We start from the raw sequence: 17732 nt of genomic DNA, 5'->3' as shown, positions 1-17732 counted from the left end.
CACTAATATTTTGATTAATATTGGATCATTACATTATAGTTCAATGATCTTGAAGTCAGGTGTTGCTGTAAGTCCAATCCACGTAAAATACAAATCTCTTACGCCACAAAGCAAATTCTCTCCAACCAGATTCACATTGACAAATTTTCTTTTTTCATTGCAACAGTATAATCTGTTTTAAGGCCTTGTAAATGTTACCATATTTTCCTTGATCAATCTGCATTGGAAATTAAGCATTGTGAGCTTCCAAAAATTGATAGATATTTACCATTGTTTCAATTGGAAACTCATAATCTTATTTTTAGCATACCTTGAACAAAGTTGATACCAGAAAAATTAAGCAAAGTTGTTGTAACCAAGAGGTATTACAGCAACATACCAAGTATTATCTTACACTGTGGGATCTAGGAGGATAGTGTGTATGCAGACCTTACCCCTACCTTGTGAAGGTAGAGAGGTTGTTTCCAATAGACCCTCAGCTCAGAAAAACATAAGCAACACATTAAATAAAAGATAGACAATGAGGGACAATGCCAAAAAGCCATGTAAAAGCAGCATAAATAACACGATAATAAGATTTTTAAAATGAATGAAAATGACGGATAGTCATAGAAATGCACTACCAACAGAATGCGAGATTGCATAATAATCCTACTAGAATGAACAATCTACCGCCTACCCTACTACCCTAATCATCGACCTACATACCTTCCTATCAAGAGTTATCTCCTCGGTTAGCTGAAGCTGCATCATGTCTTGCCTAATCACCTATCCCCACTTCTTTTTCGGACTACCTCTACCACTTCGTAGGCCCTCCAATGTTAACCTCCCATACCTCCACACCGGGGCATCTGTGTTCCTCATCTGACACGACCCAAAATCCAACTAGATGTGATGGCATCTAACCCAACCCGCTAGGTAAGCCAATTAACAACTATCTAATTTAATGAGATTTATAATGAGAAGAAATAATAATATAACTACTTTTATACAAAGAATTTTTCAAGTACTGGTAGTACAAATCATCAGCTTCTAAGATTTAGATTTTTACAAGACTGAACTAAAATAAGTACAACAACTGTTTGAATGTAAATGAACAGAATTCGAATCTAATGCTACCAAGGACAAGTGATAGCCATAACTGGAGCATAGGTACATCTTCAGGTTCAGCTCCCGCCATACGCAACAACATCGGCATCCAACATCTGCACTCAAGTTGCAGAAGTTTAATATGAGTACATGGGTCAGGGTTCAACTCCAATAACCAGCCACAGTTCATAGCAATATAATAAAAAATGGTACAAGAAAATAACTTAGATATAAGATGCTCAACTCGTTCACAGTTACGGAAAAATATACATGCCTTTCAAGTATAATAGTAAATCACAAATCTTTCACCGAAAACCCCAAAAGAATATGAGTAAACTTGAAAACTGTGATTTCTCCAAAAAACCTTTCAACAATAAATAAGATGTTTCTATATGCCTACATGTCAATATACATGTGAAATCATGCATGTCCCCAAAACCGGGAAATAGAAGGAAATGCATCTTTATGTATGTATCTCAAGTACGCATGTGAAATGCAATGTATCTCAGTGATGAACTCATGTACTCACACTCTCAGAGTACTCAATCTCACTATCTCGTATTCTCTCTTACCATGCTAAATACTCAGCAGACTCAGTCATCAGCACTGTACAATACTTGTTGCGGCATGTAGCCTGATCCACATATAGCCACAAGGCATGTTGCGGCATGCAACCCGATCCACACATAGCCATAAGGATTGTTGCAGCGTGCAACCCGATCCACATATATGAGCCATAAGACTTGTTGCGGCGTGCAACCCGATCCACATATATATAACCATAAGGCTCGTCGCGACGTGCAACCCGATCCACATATATATAGCCATAAGGCACATCGCGACGTATAACCCAATCCACATATATATAGCCATAAGGCACATCGCAACGTATAACCCGATCCACATATATATAGCCATAAGGCACGTTGCGGCGTGCAGCCCGATCCAATATTATTGCGGAGTGCAACCCGATCCAATAATGTTGCGGCGTGCAACCCAATCAAATATTGTTGCGACGTGCAACCCGATCCAATATTGTTGCAGCGTGCAACCCGATCCATATATATATATATATATATATATATATATATATATATATATATATATATATAAATAAATAAATATCTCATTGTACGGCACTCAGGCCCCCAATTTAGTCACCAGTCTTTCGGGCTCACAACGCTCATAGTAAGAAACCCTAATCAATGATGTGAGATGTGACAATATACAATATCGAAGACTGAGATATGACATAAAATGATGAATGTGACTGAGTACATAACTACAATTAAGCAAATAACTCAACATCAAAGAACGGCCATTGTGGATCCAATAGTGCCAACATATAGGCTAAACATGATTTCTAGCATAAATTAGAGCTCAAGTGCTCTAACACAAAATGTACAGTAAAAACGTTCAGATAAGATAGCTACACAACTCCATGGAATCGACTAAATCACCATTTCTACGGTGCATGCCCACACGCCCATCATCTAGCATGTGCGTCACCTCAACATCAATCACATAATACGTAATTCGTGGTTTCATACCCTAATCACCAAGTTTAGAAGTGTTACTTACCTCGAACAAGTCAATCCAATACCGAGCAAGCCAAATGATAATCCAAAAATACCATCTCACGCGTACCGACCTCCGAATGGTTTAAAACAAGCCAAAAGCAACTCAAGAATATCAAATAATGCCTAAGGAAACAAATCGAAATGATAAAGGTCGAATCTTTAATCAAAACCCCAAAGTCAACCAAAAGGTCAAACACAGACTCGCTCTTCGGAACCCGACAAAACTCAAAATATCTGACAACCCATTCAATTACGAGTCCAACCATACTAACTTTACCCAAATCCGACTCAGAATCGATGCTCAAAACTCAAAGATTCACTATATGAAACTTTGTACAAAAAACCCCAAGTTTCTCTTTAAGATTCTCAATCCAATTACCAAAAACAAAGATAGATTCACAAAATATAATCGAAACCGAGTAGAGAACACTTACCCCAATACATATGGTGAAACTTGCCTCAAATATTTCCAAAATCCGAGCTCCCCAACTCAAAATATGACCAAATGAACAAAGCCTCGATATTAAATATTTTTTGCCCAGCTGCTCTGCCTCATTTCGTGTGCCAAAACGATCCCGAAACTCGCTTTTGATGCCTCCAATGGATTCCTTGTGAAAGTTCGGTCAAGTTAAGCTTTTGAATCATTCCATTTGACCTTATAATGATGGGAATATGTTAGTTTTAATATTTAAAAATAGTGGAGATTTTGAAATACGAAGTCAGTGGCAAGTTTGTAATTAATCTGAAAAATTTGGCAACTGAATTCTTAGTAAAATGACCATAAACTCCTTATACGATGTCCAAATTTGACGATTTATTTTGTTATGGCTCCGTAATTTTGATACGGATCTAATGCTTCAATCAAAATAGAAATTGGAGCTCATTTGCTTAATGAAATCAAACTTAATAAAATTTCGAACTTTCGACTTCTAAAAACTCGCGCCGAAATATATCAAATCAACTCTAAATGAACTCAAATTTTGCGCACAGGTCCCAAAGGACATAACAAAGCTATTCCAATTCCCGAAACCACAATCTGAATCTGATATCCTCAAAGTCAACTCTCGATCAAACTTATGAATTTTCCAAACCTTCAAATTGCCAACTTTCGCCAATTAGCGCCGAAATCTTCTAGAAATATCCAAATACATATCCGGTTATACGCCCGAGTCCAAAATTACCATTCGGACCTAGCAGAACCATAAAATCTCCAATCCAAGGTCAAACACTAATAAGTCAAACTTGGTTAACTCTTTCAACTTTAAAGCTTTAATCATGAAATTCATTCTTCCAAATCAATTTCGAATTACCTGAAAACCCAAAACCGCCGATACACACAAGACGTAATACATTGCATGGATCTACTCATGCCCTCAAATAATCGAGCGAAGTACAAATGCTCAAAATGACCGGTCAAGTCGTTACATTGTCCCCCACTTAAACATATGTTTGTCCTCGAACGTGCCAAGAATTGTTCCTAAGCCGTCAAACCGCCGTGTAACCTTACCATGCACATACTCGGGGGTGATCCCACGCCACCCTATTCCATATAAGCTTGATAACATAACATAACTGAAGATCATTACTTCAACCCTAGCCCGTAAACCACAGAATCCAATTTCCAACATCCAAAATTTCCTACAAGACCCAAACCTCGCATCTACACACTGTATAAGTCTGAACGAGCTGTATCAATCCATAACCATAACCCAAGATGTAATCACATGACATACCACATGACTCGCATACTTGTAGAAAACTTTTCGATCATAGTAGCTGCTCAAAATAACCCAATATCGGTAATAAACCTCACATAAAACAAAACCTTGTTCTAAGCCTTTGTACACTGCAGATGATGAATGAAACACGCAGAAACTCATAGCTATTCATCAGATCAACAAGTGATGAAACTCCCTCTCCTTCGACAAGAACTATAGCAAATTTCTAAGCCGATCAACATCATTATCCTTTCAAATATACCGCAATCAAATCCGATAGCACTCATTCTCAATCTGACGGCCTCATCTTATCAAATATCAGCTACTCTACAGACATGCCACATCAATACTACCCAGAGCCACAAACCGTGCAATCCGTGCACCAATACGCAACAATTCAAATGTACTCAGTCATGGAAAATGACTCAAATGAGAGAACCGTCCTGCAACTTTAACAAGTACCACCACAACCACAATACCATGAGTCCATCACACATAGTAGAACCAAGATACAAAGGGTCATATCTCAACATAACTCCGCTGCAATGCGTGACCCCATCCAAACACTGGTCCATATGAAATACCTCAAGCCGCCATGCCCAAAATCAACATTCACACGCAAGTCGACATCAAGTACCCAAGGTGCATGACTATAACCACGGAGGAACCAATAACTCAATACCATAATTCGGAAAGAACATAACCAAATACGCAATCAATCATTCAACACTCTAATACCCATCTCGCTCAAATTTTGCTATAAGGCCCAAATAGAACTGCACCATGTGTGCATATAACCAATGGATCACAACCCCCCGTAGCATAGAAAGGTAGCACATCGAACATATCAGAACATGAATAAGCTCAGTTCTAACTGAATGGCACATCCCTGGACAATAGCAGTACGAGGCCAGCAAATTTGACCCGGTGTACCATACACATCCTTACTAGACCTATCCAATGGGCTCCCAAATAAACCCTAGCCATCCACAAATAGATAAATAACCCTCCGAAAGTCTGCAATGACTGAAGCATAACACATACTATCATCTGGTTAGCTTTGGCCACATCTTCATAGTCCACAACCACGAAACAATCTACTTCTGAGAACTCCCAGTCTCCAAATCCATAAAACACATGAATCACCTTATCTGATCCAAATTCCACCGTCTGAATGCCTAACACATCTCTCATTCACGATAATCCCATGAGGAACACTTCTCTAATTCTTCCGTACCACATAACAATATCTGAATATCAGCAGTTGATCAACCAGGAGAGTACTGCAATACCAATGAAGCGTCCGTAAATCAAAAAATAGTGTGCCTTCTAAATGTGCACCCATATCATAAAATACCAAGTAGTAATAGCATTCATCAAGGCATCTGAAACCATCCATGTTGCCTAAGGATTCATGACCTTCCCCTCAAAACTAAATCGTGACCATGCAAACGCAAATCTTAATCCCACACAACGCACCGCATCAATCATGCCATCATATGAAAAGTACGAGGATCGCATAATCCACTCTCAGTCACCGGTAGAATACATACTCAATCAGTCGAAAGACTTCCATTTGATCTCATCTAGGAGAAAATCACAATATGCAACATGCTCATCACGTCAGTAGGAAGTACCCATCTCGAAGCGTGGTAGAATCATTGACAACACTTTGGAATTCATTTGCACATAACCAAGCTATCATAACTGAATCCCTCTAACTCAACCAAGCCACGCAAGTCGCCAAAACCAAAGAGCATTGCCACAAAACACCTTTAGAAACTCATCACATCATAAAAATCCAAGGAACCGATCATACCCAATATCGTGCTGATCCAACCTACTACCAAGCTGTCCTATTTCTCTTAGTTCCTTCCCAATTACCCTCAAGGTGACACTTCTCCTTTCCAGAACGCCATGATCCTTAACCAAAACTCACCCTATGAGATCCTATAATAATATCACACCGCCCTAAGGCCCACAAGCTGTCGTATCCCCCCTTTAAGCACCCCAAAAGTACCATAATCGAGACACTCACTCTGAAGAGACCTACTGTGAGTCTAAAGTCGTTTCATTCACCTTCCTGATACTGAAATGTATAATCGATAATAATAGAGAAATACCACGAGTCTCGACACCATCTAATGTAAATCTCATATTCTAGCCATATAAAATCGAAAACATTCTCAGTTGCTACATATAAATCTTGAACCCATTAGAACCTTCTCGAAAGTCATTTACTCTACTCAAATCTTAATTGCACCACCCAAACGGGTCGAACGACATGTACCCCATTAGCACAATAATACCCCAAGAAGTAATCCACACCTAAAAAATCCTAAGTAAATTCCTACCCCATGCGCACTACATCCCTCACGAATAACTACTCAATCATTCCATGATTCACACATACCCATAGAGTGTAATACAACCCGCATTCAGAAATTCTTTTACTCGAGTCATCCTCGATCTTAACCACCGCAAGTCATATCCGATTCACAAGTATACCTCAAATTGAAACCAGTGCATCACATAACCATGCATCTAAATAGTCGATAATAGACTCCCCCACTTCGCCCAAAGCCATAGATCAAAACACCCAATAAATCACAATGCCCATACTTTATTATAGCCATAATATCGCAGTGAGATTCAACTAAATCCTTCATAAACTCATGTAACACAAATCACATAATACCTCAAATCATCTGCTAAGATCGTATTTGCCCTCGTGACGGTCAGGTCAACCATTACAACCATTACAACCAATCCAACCTCAAATCGCACAAACATAACCCACTGGTAGGAAAAGAAGCCTATATTATAAGGATGACACATTCATATATTACCTCGTAGGTTATAACCCACCTACTTAGCCTCAAACTGACATCTCTTTATACCCTTTCACATCCACAACTACTACGCTATTACTTAATCTTTCCGAGTCTGAACTCAACAACAAGACATGAACATCTACTTCGTTCCGCAATTAAACAACATGAAAAATCTTTTAACACTCTCATAACTCAAGACTATACGTCGCATCAAGACATAAATTAAACACCCAATAGTCCTTTTCACATCGCAAGAAAACCATTCTCGACACATTCAAACCACCTGAACACATTCCGCCATCACATTATACTTATCATATAGCCATCTAGCCACTCATCGAGCCACAAATTCCACTCATAGGGACATATAAGTCCAAAGCACGTGCTCACACAACTGAAATCCCCGAGCTCAAGCTACAGTCAAAACCTGGCCTCAAGTCCTCCAGACTGGCCCATCATCAGCACACAAAAATCACATCTCGCACCTCATCCATGGATTCACAAGTCGTCGATGCACAGTTGATACCGAGCGCTCACATGCGCATATGAATGTGTGGAATAAATTCAAAGAGTTACGCTTCAAGCTGAATCAATTCTGCACGATAAGGAAAGAAAGATGGGAAGTTTATCCTAAATGTCCTGTAGCCTCTTGAAGATAGGTATGAACGTCATCATACCGATCCACAAGACTCTACTAGACATTGCTCATGACTTGTAGAACCTATGAATCTAGAGCTTTGATACCAACTTGTCACGACCAAAAATCCAACTAGTTGTGATGACACCTAACCCAACCCGCTAGGTAAGCCAATTAACAACTATCCAATTTAATGAGATTTATTACGAGAAGAAATGATAATATAACTACTTTTATATAAAGAATTTCTCAAGGACTGGTAGTACAAATCATGAGCTTCTAAAATTTAGATTCTTACAAGATTGAACTGAAATAAGTACAACAACTGTTTGAATGTAAATGAATAGAATTCGGATCTAATGCTGCCAAGGACAAGTGATAGCCATAGCTGGAATGCATGTACATCTTCAGGTCCAGCTCCTACCGTATGCAGCAACATCAGCATCCAACATCTGCACGCAAGGTGCATAAGTGTAGTATAAGTAATACTGACCCATGTACTCAATAAGTAACAAACCTAACCTTAGGTTGAAAGTAGTGACGAGCTGGGACATAGGTCAAGGTCCAACTCCAATAACCATCCACAGTTCATAACAATATAATAAAAAATGGTACAAGAAAATAACTCAGAGATAAGATGCTCAACTCGTTCACAGTTATGGAAAAATAGACATGCTTTTCAAGTATAACAGTAAATCCCAAATCTTTCACCGAAAACCCAAAAAACATATGAGTAGCTTTGAAAACTGTGATTTCTCCAATAACCTTTCAATAATAAATAAGATGTTTCATTTTCAGATAACATGAGAAAAATACATCTCTATGCCTACATGTCAATATACAGGTGAAATCAAGCATGTCCCCAAAACCGGGAAGCAGAAGAAAATGCATTTCTATGCATGTATCTCAAGTAAGTATGTCAAATGCAATGTATCTCTGTGATGAACTCATGTACCTATACTCTAAGAGTACTCAATCTCACTGTCTCGTATTCTATCTCACAATGCTCGATACTCAGCACACTTAGTCATTGCCATTGTACAATACTTGCTACGGCGTGCAGCCTGATCCCCACACACACACACACATACACACACACACACACACACACACACACACACATAATATATATATATATATATATATATGTATATCAAAGTACGACACCCAGGCCCCAACTCGCCACCAATCTCTCCAGTCTCTGGGGTTCACAACGCTCATACTAAGAAGCACTAATCAATGATAGAAGAAGTGACAACATAATATCAGAGACTGAGATATGATATGAAATGATGAGTGACCCCGTGTACTCAATAAGTAACAAACTTAACCTTAGGTTGAAAGTAGTGACGAGCTGGGACATGGGTCAGGGTCCAACTCCAATAACCAGCCACAGTTCATAACAATATAATAAAAAATGGTACAAGAAAGTAACTCAGAGATAAGATGCTCAACTCGTTCACAGTTACGGAAAAATAGACAAATTTGAATAGTAAATCCCAAATCTTTCACCGAAAACCCAAAAAGCATATGAGTAGCTTTGAAAACTGTGATTTCTCCAATAACCTTTCAATAATAAATAAGATGTTTCATTTTCAGATAGCATTAGGAAAATACATCTCTATGCCTACATGTCAATATACAGGTGAAATCAAGCATGTCCCCAAAATCGGGCAGCAGAAGGAAATGTATCTCTATGCATGTATCTCAAGTAAGCATGTCAAATGTAATGTATCTCTGTGATAAACGCATGTACTCACACTCTTAGAGTACTCAATCTCACTGTCTCGTATTTTCTCTCACCATGCTCAATACTCAGCACTCTCAGTCATCGGCACTATACAATACCTGCTGCGGCATGCAGCCCGATCCACATATATAAGCCATAAGGCTCGTTGTGGCATGCAACCCGATCCATATATATATATATATATATATATATATATATATATATATCACAGTACGGCACTCAGTCACCAATCTCTCTAGTCTCTAGGGCTCACAACGCTCATACTAAGCAGCCCTAATTAATGATGTGAGATGTGACAATATACAATATCAGAGACTGAGATATGATATGAAATAATGAATGCGACTGAGTACATAACTACAATTAAGCAAATAACTCAACATCAAAGACCGACCATTGTGGGTCCCAATATTGCCATCATATAGCCTAAACATGATTTTTAGAATACATTACAGCTCAAGTGCTCTAACACATAATGTACAGCAAAAATGTTCAGATAAGAGAGCTACACAGTTTCATGGAATCACTACTAAAAATTTGGCAAAAACCGACCAAGGTCGCCGACCAACTTTGGTCGGTCAAAAAACCGACCAAAGTTGGTCGGTTTTTCAAAATATTTTTTTTTAAAATTTTTTTGACGAAACCGACCAACTTTGGTCGGTTTTCTTTAGCGCAAAAATGCGGAAACTATTTTTGAGTCCCACAAAATTTATGTTTCAAGAAACCGACCAACTTTGGTCGGTTTTTCAATTAAAATAAATAAAAATTAATATTAAAAAACCGACCAAAATTGGTCGGTTAATTCGGCCGGTCATTTAAAAAAACCGACCAAGTCTGGTCGGTAATTTTACTTTTTAATAAAACCGACCAACTTTGGTCGGTTATTTTCGTGCGAAAATATAATTAAAGAGTATAAACCAAATAAAAGACAGTCTTAAAACAAAATGTACCAATGGTCTAGTGGTAGAATAGTATCCTGCCACATTACAGACCGCGGTTCGATTCCCAGATGGTGAATCTTTTTATTACATAATTAAAATACCGAGCAACTTTGGTCGGATAAAACCGACCAACTTTGGTCGGTTTTTTTTGCAATATTCTTTTTTTGAATTTAATTGACCGACCAAAGTTGGTCGGTAATTTCCGACCAACTTTGGCCGGTATGCCTTTCTGACCACAAAAATACCGTCCACACGTAAATGATCGCATTTTGGTCGGTTTTTGGCCATTACCGACCAACGTTGGTCGGTTTTTTTGGTCTGTTTTTACCGGATTTTCAGTAGTGAATTGACTAAATCTCCATTTTTACGGTGCACGCCCATACGCCCGTCACCTAGCATGCGCGTTACCTCAACATCAATCACATAACATATAATTCGGGGTTTTATACCCTCAACACCAAGTTTAGAAGTGTTACTTACCTCGAACAAACCAAATCCAATACCGAGCAATCCAAACGGTTCGAAACTAGGCAAAAGCAACTCAAGAATATCAAAAAATGCCTAAAGAAATAATTCCAAATGATAAAGGTTTTCTTTAATCAAAACCCCAAAGTCAACCAAAAAGTCAAATCCGGTCCCGCATCTCGAAACCCGACAAAACTCATAAAATTCGATAACTCATTCAATTATGAGTCCAACAATACTAGTTTAACCCAAATCCGACTCCGAATCAATGTTCAAAACTCAAACATTCACTCTATAAAACTTTGTACAAAACCACCCAATTTTCTCTTTAAAATCCACAATCCAATTACCAAAAACGAAGACAGATTCACAAAATATAACCAAACCCGAGTAGAGAATACTTACCCCAATCCATATGGTGAAAGTAGCCTCAAATATTGCCCAAATCCGAGCTCCCCAACTCAAAATATGACCAAATGAATAAAGCATCGATATTAAATATTTTTGCCCAATTGTTATGCCTCGTTTTATGTGTCAACCAATCCCGAAACTCACTTTTAATGCCTCCAATAGATTTCTTGTGAAATTTCAGTCAAGTTAGGCTTTTGAATCACTCCATTTGATCTTATAATGAAGGTGATATGTTGGTTTCAATATTTGAAAATAGTACAGATTTTTAAGTGCGAAGTCAGTGGCAATGTCGAAATTAATTTGAAAAATCTGGCAACTCAATTCATAGAAAAATGACCATGAACTCCTCATATGATGTTCAAATTCGCCGATTCATTTTGCTATAGATCTGTAATGACGATACGGATCTAATTCTTTAATCAAAATAGAAATTGGAGCTCATTTGTTTAATGTGGTACTATTTATGCTTGAAGAAACGACGTCGAAACATAGAAAGAACGAGCACAACACAACCCAAACCTATCCAAAACTCACCCCGAGCCCCTCGAGACCTCGTCTGAACCTACCAACAAGTCACATAACATAACACGGACCTACTCGAGGCCTCAAATCATGCATAACAACATCGAAACGACGAATCGCACCTCAAATCAAACTTAATGAGCTTTCGAACTTTCGACTTCCAAAAACTCGCGCCGAAACATATCAAATCAACTCGAAATGAACTCAAATTTTTCACAAAAGTCTCAAATGACATAACGAAGCTATTCCAATTCCCGAAATCACAATCCGAATCTGATATCCTCAAAGTCAACTCTCGGTCAAACTTCTAAACTTTCCAAACCTTCAAATTTTCAACTTTCGCCAATTAGCATTGAAATCTACTAGAAATATCTAATTGCAAATCCGGTCATACGCCCGTATTCAGAATCACCATCCGGACCTAAAGGAACTATAAAATATCCAATCTGAGGTCAAGCATTAAAAAGTCAAACTTGGTCAACTTTCCAACTTTAAAACTTCAATCATGAAATTCATTCTATCAAATAATTCCGAATTACCTGAAAAATAAAAACCGCCAATTACACACAACTCGTAAAAGATCGCATAGATCTACTCATGCCCTCAAATAACTGAGCATAGTATAAATGCTCAAAACAACCAGTCGGATCGTTACATCCCCTCATATGTTCAAACCATTTAAATTTCGCTTCCCGCAGCTTGTCCTCGAGACCTTTAGTATCTTTTTGTTTTTTTCAAAAGGTTTTGTAATATTTGTAATAAATGTACCAAGATGGAACTAGTAATTCGTACAAATAAAAGAGCATGTCTAGTCATACATCACAAGAGAATCAAACAAATCCAAAGTTTCTATAATTCTAGTTTCATAATTCTCTTTCAACCAAAAGACTAGATTATGAATCCATCTATATTTAACACAATAAATATATTTCTATCTGCTTTCAAAACATCTCTTATTCCTTTAGTATCTCACATGGAAAAAATTTGAACCTCACCTAGCTGCTACGAATTTTATATTACATTTCAACACCAAAACTCATTAGATTCCAGTATCAATTTCTAATCCTCTATCATACTTTTCTTAATCCGATTTTCTTAAAAAGAATTCAATGCCAAATTCTTCAAATTCCAATAGAATTACTTATCATTCGGATCATATTTCAATTATTTTTCGATAGCATAATTCATCAGATTCCTGCAACAAATTTTCCAACTTCTAAACCTGAATAGATAAGGAGTGCAGAGCAACTGCTAAAGCTTTTCTCAAATGTCAAAATGTCAATCCATTAAAAATCTATAAATATCTAAAACGAAAGCATCTTTGGACTACTTGAAAATCTTAAAATTGTTCCCACTACATCTGAAGCAATGTTAAACTCTACTCTCAAAAAATCTGAAGGCATCTCTAGTTCACAGAATATGATGAATTGATTTAGGTAGTAGTAATAATTTTTAATAAACTATCTCCTTATCGTGATAAAAACTTCATAATTCTATAGAGTTGCACGAGGCAAGAACTTCAAACTTAAGGCATACCCATTCAAGAAACAGATCTCCAACTTCATATGAACATACAAAACTCAATTGCTACTAAATAGCAATACAATCAATCAATTTATTTATATTAAAAAGATATGCGATTAAATAGCAAACCAACATTATACGCTTAACACATATTAAACCTACTTTTATTTAAAATATATGATGATAAATGATCAACGCATAGAATTAAGCTTCGTGTACCTGTAGTCAAACCTATATAGCCAGAACTTTCCAAAATACCGTAACCAGGGGCAGATTTATAACCAAAATTACGGGGATGTGAACCCATGGTCCCTTCACCAAACTAAGTTTTTTATGTATGCATTTCCTATAATTGGTACAATATTATGTATTGGCATCCATGCTCCATAAAAATTGAATGGTGCATTTGGTTCAATACTTAATTATTTACTCAAAGAAATATAGATCAATTCTGACTTAACACTCTTTTCTCCTTTATTTGGTAATGCACCTACGTGTTAGATATAAATTTCAATGATGAAAAATAACATATTACTATGGTTCAGGATCACGAGAGATGAAAAGAAGGATTCGAGCAAATCTATTATTGAAGTATGGAAAAAGTCAAGAAAGGAGGGAGTAAAAGAATCAAGTCAAAGATCTGTCAACAGAAGCAAGTAAGGAAGATTAATGATTGAAGCAATATAACAACCATGATGATTGATACAATGAAGGAAGGACCAAGATTTCCCGTTTCCCTGATTGCTGAAGATATGCGTCGAAAAAGGAAGGCTATCAATCCAATGAATCAAGGAACGACTTAAGAAGAACTTATGTCAAATCTCTTTTCGAAAAAGAAAACGACCGACAATCATGAATCGTCTATGGAAGCTTTATACTTATTCTTGGAATGAATCATAACAGATTCAATTCCCTTGGGACTGCAAATCCTTCAACGGTATGCTAAAGATTCGCCAAGACAAAAAGATCAAGTATATAATAAAGTACGTCAAGGGAGTAACACATACCTTGAACCAACCACTATCACTCTTTCTGTTCTACTCCAAGCAAGAATTATAGTTCACTCTAGATCTACTATGTAACTAGTGAGAGAAGAAAGAGAGAAAAATACTGGTGAGACATTGTACCAAGAAGCGAGAAGTAACATAGTGACTAAGTTATTGGTGTAAAGCTACATCAACTCTCTTGTATTGAGAAACTTCAAATACTGAAAGAGAACACCCTTGTAACCCAAGGGGACTGGACGTAGGATTCACATTGAATCCGGACCAATATAAAAATCGTGATGTCTTTAATTCCTATATTTTATTTCTACTTTATTTATATTATATTCTTACCCTTAGTGAACTAATTAGTAAACTAGTTAACTACTTAGGGTATAAAAAGAAAAAATCGACAATTCCCCCCCCCCGTACTTTCAACTGCTATCAAAGAAGGTCTCACACTTTTATCTTTTGCTTAACAACTAGTGAGAAATGATCATGCCAAACCAAGTAACTATTGGAGTACTCTTTCAAGAAGGGACATCGGAAGTAAGGCCACCATACTTCAATGGACAATATTTTTTCCACTAGAAAGTATGCACGAAAATTTATGCAAAGTCTTATTATGTAAAAGTATGGCGTGTTATAAAAAAGAGAAATTATCCATTGCCAATAGCAGCTCAACCACCCGTTGATCCTAAAGATATAGATGAATACACAGACGAGCAAATGGTTGTTGTTCAAGTTAATGCTAAGGCATGAAACTTGCTTTATAATGCTATAACTGGAAAAGAGTATGAAAAAATTTCAAGATGTGATACCGCCAAAGAAATATGGGACAAACTGGAAGTTCCTTATGAAGGAACCAGCAAAGTGAATGAAACTCGGATAAACTTATTGGTTTACGATTATGAACTCTTCTAGATGAAAGAAGGAGAATCCATTGAGGAAATATTTGCAAGATTTAGCAAAATCATTGGCGATCTGAAATCCTTTGGTAAACCTTACTCAAGTGGTGATCAAGTTCGAAAAACCCTGAGACATTTGCCTACTACGTGTCAGACAAAAGTAGTTACACTTGAATCTCAAGATCTAGACAAACTTTTACATGATAAACTACGAGGAGATCTCATAGCGTTTGAGAAAATCCATCTCAAGAAAATGCGTCAGGAAAAAAAACAGTTGCTTTCAAAACTATAAGTGAAGGACCTAAAAATGATATTGATGATGATCCAGAAGCTCTTGAATAAGAAACTGTCATGGTGTCAAGAAACATGAATGGATTGATTAGAAGATACAGAAATACAAAAAAGGGATAGATGCCATCCAGCCGAACCAGGCAATACAATGACCACGACAAAAATGATGGAAAATGCTTTAAATGTTGAAGGGATGGCCATGTTCTAGCTAAATGCCCAGATCTTAAAAGAAAAAACTCCAAAGAGTTCAATAAAAATAAATCCTTCATAAACTGGAGTGATGAAAACAACTCAGAATGTGAGGAAATAGTAAACATGTGCGTCATAACTATTTTGGAAAATGATATGAACAAATATTCTGCTTGTTGGATTGATGATGATACGTCAGATGATGAAAGCAAAGAAGACACTGAAAATTATTTCATGGCACGATATGAAACAAGTGAGGTAAGACCTTATAACTGTGATAGATGTAATGAATTGCAGGATATTCTTGACCTTACCCTAAATGAGTCTCAAAAAATGTTGAATGAATTAAAAAGACTCAATAGGGAAAAGAAGGATTGGGAATTTAAACTTGAAGTTTGTGAAATCGAAAGAGATGTGCTTTAAGATGATGTTCAAGAATTGCAAATGCAACTTAATGGCATGCACAAATCCACCAGTCATAGTTCTGCCAAGTCTAACCAGGAGACTTACAAGTCAACTGGAAAAGGTTCTGTTAGAACTGAGTCCACAAGTACTAATACAAGTGGTATATCAAAAACTGGGTCAACCCCTATGTGTCATTACTGTATCAAAGCTAGACATAAATATTTCTTTTGTAGATTTCGTAAATCTAATATTTGATGATGGATTTGGAAACCCAAAAACAACCGTGATTCCAGTAAAACTAACCAAGAAGGACCCAAGCAAGCTTGGGTACCTAAAAGAAAGTAATAATTCTATTTTGCAAGAACACCACAGAAAGAGTCGCAAAGGAAAATAGTATTTAGACAGTGCGTGTTCCAGTCACATGACGGGTGACAAAAATCTATTCAAAGAAGTTACAAAAATAATGGAATGAACTAGAACTGCCAGCATTTGAGGTAAACGATATGCTTTTTGTTATTGTTGATGACTATTGACTACTCACGTTTTACATTGGTGATTTTCTTATCTCATAAAGATGAAGCCGTGAAATTTTTTGAGATTTTCTGTAAAAGAATTGAAAGAGAAAAAAGGTATCTTATTACAACCATCCAAAGTGACCGTGGAGGAGAATTCAAAAGCAAAGCCTTTGAATAATTCTGCAATGATCAAGGATATATTCACAATATCTCAGCCCCAAGATCACTACAACATAATGGAGTAGTTGAGCGAAAAACTCAAGCTCTACAAGATATGGCCAGACCAATGATATTAGAACATTCACTGCCAAATCATTTTTGGGCAAAAGCAGTAAGCACATCATGTCATTCTCAATAGATGTCTTATAAGACCCATTTTGAAGAAAACACCATATGAATTATGGAAAGGCAGACGACCCAATATAGGCTACTTTCATCTGTTTGGAAGTAAGTGCTTCATCCACAATAATGGTAAGGACAACCTTGAAAAATTTGATCCAAGGAGTAACGAATGTATTTTTCTCGGTTACTCTCTTATAGTAGATATTTTAGAGTTTATAACAAACATACTTTATCTGTAGAAGAATCAGTATATGTTATATTTGATGAAAATAATACTACGGCCGAGAAAAGAATCATTATATGTGATGAAGATATTAGCCAAAAATCATCAAATGCAAGCAAGTCACAAAAATAGACTAATAGCACAGACACAATCACAAAATCGACTAGTGAACCTACTAGTAATCAAATTGAACCACAAAAGGTGTCAACTGCTCCTGCAGTTGGGACGTGACCAAATGAATGGAGAAGTGGACCAGAATATCCTTAAAAGTTTATCATAGGGGATCCCAGTGATGGAATAAAAACCAGGGGAGCTCTTAAGAAAAAGAAAAATATTGCACTTATCTCTCATATGTAACCAAAGAAAATTAAGGAAGCCTTAAAAGACTTCAGCTGGATACATGCC

The sequence above is a fragment of the Nicotiana tomentosiformis genome, chromosome 9 (genome assembly GCF_000390325.3).
Source record: "Nicotiana tomentosiformis chromosome 9, ASM39032v3, whole genome shotgun sequence".
NCBI classification, from domain to species: Eukaryota; Viridiplantae; Streptophyta; class Magnoliopsida; order Solanales; family Solanaceae; genus Nicotiana; species Nicotiana tomentosiformis.
Note: the sequence above shows the minus strand (reverse complement) of the source record.